The 8,100-nt window shown below is 45.0% G+C and overlaps 1 pseudogene; it reads left to right on the forward strand.

The window, feature by feature from the left end:
* Positions 1-467: 467 nt before the first annotated feature.
* On the forward strand, positions 468-1,050 carry LOC116823171 (ADP-ribosylation factor-like protein 4A; annotated as a pseudogene).
* The last annotated feature ends 7,050 nt before the right edge of the window (positions 1,051-8,100 follow it).

Below are 8,100 nucleotides of genomic sequence, written 5' to 3' on the forward strand. Positions count from 1 at the left end.
TTGGTTCAAGTTATGTGTGAAGGTCCAGATCAGGATTACTCAAACTACTTGCCCATTCCCGTTGATAGTTCAGTGAAATTTGAACTGAGATTATCTTGTGGTAATAGCTGTGGGAGAGAATTATTAACCCATTTATTAATCTCCAAGAAAGAGTTGGAAACAGACAGTAGCCTCATTTATCAATATTACTTCAGATTATTTCTGAAATATGCCTAGATCTGTGTGGAGTGTTGCACTGATGAGTTGCAGAGATGTGGAGGAGTCAGTGCTGCGATTTCTCCTGTGCTGGGGTCAGGAGCATTTGGACATGGGGACACTGGTGCCAGTAGGCGCGGGCTGCCTTGGCCTTTGCCAATTGCCTGCCCACTGGAAGTCTGGCTCTGGTGTGGCTGTGACTCTGCCATCTCTGAAGAGTACCTGTCTCTGCTGCTTTCAATGGCAGCCTGCTGTCACCCTTCCCTCTGGCAATGGGAAAGAGACTCTTGGACCAGATGCTGATCTTTTCTAGCCTGTCTGCTTTCCAGTGCTTTCACATCATGATCCTGGGGCTCAACTCTGCTGATAACATAACAGCACTCTACGGGCTGCACTTCGATGAGTGGTCAGCACCATCCCAACTAAAGGGTTTAACACAGAGAACGTCAAAGTGACTTAGAGAACTTAAACAGTCACTTTCCATTTCTGGGACACAGATGGCCCAGAGAAACTAAGGCCCCTGTGGAAGTTGTACACAAGGTGCATAGATGACATTGTGCTTGTGGTGGACTCTGTCAACACCAAAAGGATGGAGGAAGCCAACACTTTATAATGTTACTAGAGTGTCAGAAGTTTAAGCAGTGCCTGTCCTCCTAGTTGCTAACAAATAGGAGATGAGGAAGTCCTTCTTTCTCAGCAATGAAAAAGGTGTTATGAAGGAGTGAACTGAGCTCTTCCACACCACGGCATCTGCAGCCTACTTGTGCCATCATATGGGATGGACTCGAAGAAGAACTCAATGAAGTACAATTGACTCTGACCTTTAATTTTTTTTATTGGCAAATCATGCTTTGAGTACATTTATTTATTTAACTTCATTCCCTACATTAATATTCCATTAGATCTGCATCCTTGATTTTCCTCCCTCCCTCCCTGATTACCTATTGGAGGACCTGATCCAAGGCCCACTGCAGTCAATGGGAATTTTCCATTGGTTTCAATAGACTTTTGATTGGGCCCTTTGGCTCTAATCAACAGGAAGTACTTCTCTCTGTTGATGAACCGTGGATTATCTGCAAGCCATCTTGGCCGTCAGACTGGCTCCAACTTTTGACCTTCGACTGAAATTGTCCTCAGCAGAAAAACCACATGGCATGTTATGAAAGGCGGAAATGGTAAAGGTCTCTGAAGCTCTAACAGGTTTACAAGATGTCTCTGGTAACAAGTATGTATAACATCATAAGCCAAGAAAGTGCTACATTAAGCCTTTGACACCATCATCCAGGATTCCAGAGAAGGCAAAGTTCTGACTAATCCAATTGTCATCTACTGCATAACAAATAGGCGACTGCATCCAGGAGCGTACTTTGTGAGTCTTGTTAAATACAGGGGTCTTTGGGCTGGAACAAGTTCTGAAACAAACATATTTTATATGCCATTGCCCATTAGTGATAAAAGTGTTTTAGAGGACTATGCATTGTGGAAAACTAAATACTTAATGATCAGTTCTTTGCCATTGTAGAGTCCTTGGCCATTGGTGCATCACAGTCCATCCTGTTCTCTGCCCGTGTCGCACAGAAGTTTAGTTTCCTGAGGGCTGTAATACTTTGTTCTAATGCCCATTGTTGGGTTTAGTGTGGGGATCCTGGGTGGTGTTGGTGGCCTATGGTATACAGGAAGTCAGGTTAGATGATCTGGTGGTCCCCTCCAGCCTCACATGGTATGGGTATGTCAATACTGCATCTGGGAGGGAACCTACCATTTCCCACAGATCTGTGTAGTGGGGCCCATGCTAGTGCTCTAAAGATGTATAGATGATGCTCTGATGTTGCAACTTGGGATCTCATGCCAACCCCCTAGGCTTTGGAGCCTGAGCTCTAGCCCAAGCTGCAACCTTGCTCCCAGATGCTATGATGCAAGAATGAAGAGCCATCTCCACCCATGCCTCTCAATCTTCCAGGCCTAAATTTGGGATGCAATATGGAACAAAGACTCCAAGCAAAGGACACCAGAAACAATTCTTGCAGAAAACTATGACCTCCTGTAACCTCAGTTCAACTCTTCTTTATTTCCGATGTAAATTTTCAAGTATGAAAGTGATGGAAGTGGAATATAGGCAACTTTGGGACCAACGTCAGTGATCTCCCTCGAAATGAGGGACATTAGAGGGGTATGTATACAGTGGACTGCTAACTAGCAGAAAAGCACCAATAATTGCTTTGAATTTTTTTCCCCCACAGATTGCAGGCCTGTGCTACCAGAGTAGGAGCTTTGAGTTTTTGTGCCCAAAAGCAGGTTTGGTGCATCACTATACATTCCGCTGTCAGTGAGTCACTTGGGGAATGTTGATTTGAGGAAAGGAGATACTATAATTTACACGGTGCCGTATTTACGCAATTCCTTCATTCAAGCAGATATTTCAAAACGTGGATGCTGTAAGCAATTTGTTATATTGCTCACTGGTTATAAATAATTTGCCTACATGATGCATGTTTACGAAAGCCAGTTAGAGTGGACTGTGATTTTTAGGGTATCATAATTTCAAAGGCGAAAGCTTGCTTTATAATCTCTTTCCCTCAAATGCGTTTGAGGATGGATTACCTCAGGGAAATACAGAGGAGTCAGCAAGAACACACTCAGCAATTACTTTAATATGATCAAACTATCAAATTACCTAGGTGGCAGTGTGAAATATTCCCAGGCTGGTTTCCTGATGACAGATTACAAGAATGAAAATATTTCCAGGTTTGTATCATCTCACTTTCAGCTGGATTTAAAGCTAGGGAACACTATTTGTTTTCTAACTCAGGTTGGGTTTCAATATGAGTAACAGATGAATATGATAGAAATCAGAGGCGGACAAGATCTGTTAGGTCAGTGAGTCCCTCCCTCTGCCAATGTATGTCCTTTCTAGTGCTTTTTCCATTTGAATTGTAGGGTTTGATTCTCCCCCCATGTTATTATTCATGATTTGCACTAGTGATAGTGAGAGGAAAATCAAACCTTCAAGGACATACATCTTGGTCTCTTTCTCCATGCCTTTTGTGCCATGCTGGCAGAAAGCAGCCCTCATAGGGCAGCTGGGGATTCTGTTGACATGGGGGAATTCCTGGGTGGCGTAAAGCCATCATAGCTAGCTAGCTCTTTACCTCCTTCTCCCGATTTGTTGATTGAGGAGTTAGGATTTATGCCTCAGCTGGAGCTTAGTGGATGATTGGGTGTCTCCATCACACATCATTCATCATTTTGTAACAATTTGAATGGAGTTCAAGGAGACCTTTTATCAAAACCCTGCCTCTATTTTGCAAAAGAGCCCCACGGAAAGGTACAAAAGCAACTGAAGGACTAATGACAGGCTGATGACACTACTATCATTGCAGTCTCCATGGAAAACTGGTTTGATCTAAATAACAAACTGAAACCTCACAAGGACAAAAATGCTATTTAGAAAAGTAATGGGACCTTTCTGCTACTCAGCCAGCCTGGCCAATTCTAAATACAATTGCCATAGGGTGAGCCCAGAACAGGGAGAAGAAGCTGAAACATAGGTGCTGGAAAGGAATCCTAAATTTCTCTTCTGGCATTCAGTATTGAAGATCTGGTTTTCTACTCCAGATCTGTTTGCGAATGAGGTTCTGTCACGATGCACCAAGGTAGTGGAAAATTGTGAAAATCAAGTCAGAAAACAGGACAGAGTCAGAATTTTGTCCATTCTTAAAAGATCTGCTGCACTCCTTTCCAGCCAGCATAGGATCAGTCAAACATGTTTTTTTGCACATATGGATTGGTTTGATCAAAATTTCAGATGAGACTAGGTGCTGAAAAAAGCAAAAAAACATGGCAAAAGTACATGAATATCCCAAAGCAGACAAAGTATGGTTGGCCTAACTAGTAATTGGACTAGAGGCTCGAATTGTGTTTTAGTTATAGAATTGCAATGTTTATATTTTGCAGAGGATCTGTGCCTTTCTGTGACCAAGCAATAATATGTATGGAGCAAATAATATAGGAGTGACTCATAAAACTTCAGGGTTGGCTCCTGCCAATTTTGAGACAGTCACAACAATCCAGGACAACTACTTCCTCAGTGGGTCTTCAGGTGGCAACCAGAAGCCCTCCTCCCCGTCTTCAGAGTCTGTCAGAGACAGTTGGAAGACCCAGTTCCCCCATCTCCAGCTTCTTGCTATGGCTATGCCCACTCCCAGCTAAGGCACATTGTCCTAAACTCCTGGAGATGACTACCTGACTTCTCCTTGATCATGGAGCATGATGGAGGCCCTGTGCATTTTAAGCATTAAGAGCTGTACTGGGTTCTTTAAAGGTAAAGCCAGGCAGGGGGTCTTTGTGCATAAGGGAATAGAACCAGTGCTGTTCACTCTGCCTGCAGAGCGTACAGGTGGGAAGAATGCCCCTGGTGGTGCTGGGGGAAGTATGCTCAAAGGCAAGTCCTACTGCTCCTCAAGTGATCCTCCCATGCCAGCTGCCAACCCCAAGTCCATGGCCCTGCTCTGCTCCTTTGAAGTGTCTATAGGTGGTGACAATACCTCCCTGGACCTTGCACTCAAGTAACACAAGGTCTGCTCTTATTATCTCTTCCTGTGCAAGTAAGCACAGGGAAAGGGTTCCTTGAGTCTTGTGCACCTGAGAGCATTTTAATAGAGTTGTGACACACAGGATTGTTGGTATGGGGCTGTTAACCCTGAGAGCAGGAGGGCAGGGTTATATCGACTCCTGAATGGCAGGTGCCAGCATCCACTGGCCATGGTGGCTACTGTTACAGTCATGGTCAGGGCCTAAACATCTGAACTTCACAGGCCTCAAGCTTGTGAATTCTCAGTCCTTCTTAGGACTGCTGTTCCATGGGCACTTTTCACTGTGTGATCCTTGTCCCTGCTTTTGTATTCAAAAGTGATTGTAATTGTGGCCCTTTGATTTCTTTGTCAGAAAATTATGTAGGTCCATTTTCTGTTGCTCTGCGAATTGGACATAGCCAACAACTCACACTACAGCAGTGTGAATTAGTGCTCCAAAGACAACCCCCGGGACAGAAATGTCTGTGCAAGTAGAAGCGCTTAGAGCAGAAACCTGAACTGAACCAAGACTTGAGAACAAGGGCTGCGGTGAGCAGGGAAACGTGAGGATGACTGGAAAACTTGACAAGAGACATCAAAAGGAGAAATTAAAGTTATGATTTGAAAAAGTAAATTTGAAAGCCCTTTCCATCTGGCTGCACCGACTGCAGTGGAGTGAGGCAAATTGAGAGAAAGCTGTATCAAAAGGGAAATGAGACTTGTAAGATATGAATTGGGCCAGAGAAATGGTGTCAATTAATTGGGCACTACAAAGCCTGCCTAAAATTGCTGCCTGAAGGGAAGAGAGACAATGCTAAGGAGAGAGGGGGGAAATAAGGGTTAAAAGTTGACATAAATAAAACCCACCTTACTGTAGCTAACCATGCTCCTTCTTCTAGCACCTCAGTATATAAATTACACTGACTTAGACTCTCCTACACACTACTAGAGCCGGTATAACTGAGTCTGAGTTAATATAGCATGGTATAAGTTTGATCCTTTTTACATCACTTCTGAATGTACCCTCTCTCGCCCCCACCCCCATGCCACTTCTCTCAGGAGTATGGTTGGTATCCTTAATATCCTGCCCAAATACCACCACAGTCTGCCCAACTCAGATCTCCTTGCAGTGTCACTTGGATACAATATTCTTCTTCGCATTATGTCCTAAACAACTGACGCCTATTTCCAAAATTCTACTTCAGAGATGATTCCACTACAGTGGTTGTTGAAGCGATCTCTGTATTTGTGAAGTCCATTGAGAGCCTTCAAGGTAAAAGTCTCCATATTGCTGCCAAATATTATTTTGCTTTCACTCATTGGAATATGTTTGCCGATTTCCTGGTCATTGGAAGGGCTACATGAAAAGACTAAAGATGAGGAAGCAACTTTAAACAGGATGCTGTAGAAGTTTATCTGTAACAGGTTGTGCTTACCACCATGGTGCCTCCTGTTGGTTGCTCTGGGAATTAGGTCATTTCTAGTCCTGGAGCACCCTCTACAGGTGGGTTCAAGCCCATTGCTTGCTCTGCTGTCTGGGACCCACATTGCTCCCAGCCCACAGCATCCATTTACAGGGGAACCAGTAGTCCTTCACCCAGCTTCTCACCACAGTGAGAAACTGCAGCTCCTAGTCCAGCCCGTGGCTCAGGGGCAAACTGCAATCCTTTGACTAGCCACTTCCCTTGGTGGCCAGTGGGGCAAAAAGGGTGGGGGGGAGGACAGCCCACCCACTACTCTGGGCCCCAGCCCAGGGACTCTATGGCTGGCAGCCACTCACTGCCTCTCCTTACCCTCTGCTGCTATCTGCTTTCTCTGGGCCACTTCCCATAGCTCCAGCACCTACTCAGCCCCTCTATCAAGGCCACAGTCTGGGAGCAAGCCAGCCAGGCTGGAGCTCCACCTGCTCCCGTGACCCTGGCCAGCACTGCTCTGTCCCAGGTACTTCTCTCTACAGGCAACCAGTCCTTCTTCCTCAAGCTCCAGGGAGAGACTGGGCTTCTTGCTCCCCTGCAGCCCTTCTTATAGGACCCAGCCTGGCCCTGATTGGCTGCTTCTAAACCTTCCTCTGATTGGCTGGGTTCTGCACAGGCTCCCTCCAGCCTGCTAAACCCCTCCTCTTCCAAAGTGGGGTAACTCCCCCACTACATAATCTCTTTCCTTCTTTTGCATTCATGATCCTTTATTTTGTGTAGCAGATTTCCTACCAAAGCTCTGAAGAGCAAGTTCTGTGTCTGCATATATGTTTGGACATTGTCTCTCACAATCTCAGAACTACGAGAGTATAAATAAAAAAGAGAACTAGTCAAATGTCTCCAAGTAAGAATGATGAGTGAAGGGGAAAAAAGTTAACTCACATCCATTATATCCCCAATTTCCTTATAAATAATTAGATCCTGAAAACACCATTATAATTCAGAACAGGTTTGTTGATGTAGACACAGCTCTGTTTCTTCTTCTTAACTCCGCTGAAAGGTAACAGAATGGAATTAACAATCCATACGCACAGAACAAGAAGTAAGGAAAGTTGAAGATGGCAGCCCCCAGTCAAACACCAGACAGCTACAAATGTGGAAAGGTCATGTATAGAAACTGGACAAGGTGAGGAATAAGAACTCAGCTGTCAATCAAGAGCTGTATCTTAGCAATTGAGAGTCTGTTAGTAGGAGTCATTGGCACACAGCCAGGCTGCAGCGCCTAGCACAGTGGAGTCCTGGTCCATGACGAGGGCTCCTTGGCACTAGGGTAATACAAATAATGGAGAGGAGGGTGGCGGGGCTTTACAATACATACTCTACCAGTAATCTCAGAGTAATCTGCAACTTCAGGGCCAGGTTTTGGATGCATGAGTGCACAGGTAGGGGACACTCCCTATGCTGGCACCAGACTCAGTTGCAGATCAGGAACTGCTTATCCCTGCTAATGCTCCTCAAGGTGTAAGGGAGGCAGTGAGGCCATGCCCATCCTCCTCCCCTACCCAAGCCAGCACAGCTATGTGTCTACAGAGATCAACAGATGCTGCACCATCCTAAAGGGTGGCAAACTGGTGTCTCTCCCAGTGGGGCAATGTAACTGCACCTTCCCCTACGCACAAAGCTATGCCTACAAACTCAATCCCAGCCTTGAAGTGTAAGCTTCTCAGTGCTGATATCTGTGTTTATTTCTAGAAATGGGCAAAATTCCAAACAAAAATTATGGACCCTGGATTCAAATCCAAATTCTACAAGTGGCAATTGTCTTTAAGGGCCAGACCAAGGCACTGTATCGGAACACACCCAGCCTTCATGGGGGTTCTAAATCTGAATCCAGATCCAAATGTTGTGTTCATAATCAT

The sequence above is a fragment of the Chelonoidis abingdonii genome, chromosome 2 (genome assembly GCF_003597395.2).
Source record: "Chelonoidis abingdonii isolate Lonesome George chromosome 2, CheloAbing_2.0, whole genome shotgun sequence".
Classification (NCBI taxonomy): domain Eukaryota; kingdom Metazoa; phylum Chordata; order Testudines; family Testudinidae; genus Chelonoidis; species Chelonoidis abingdonii.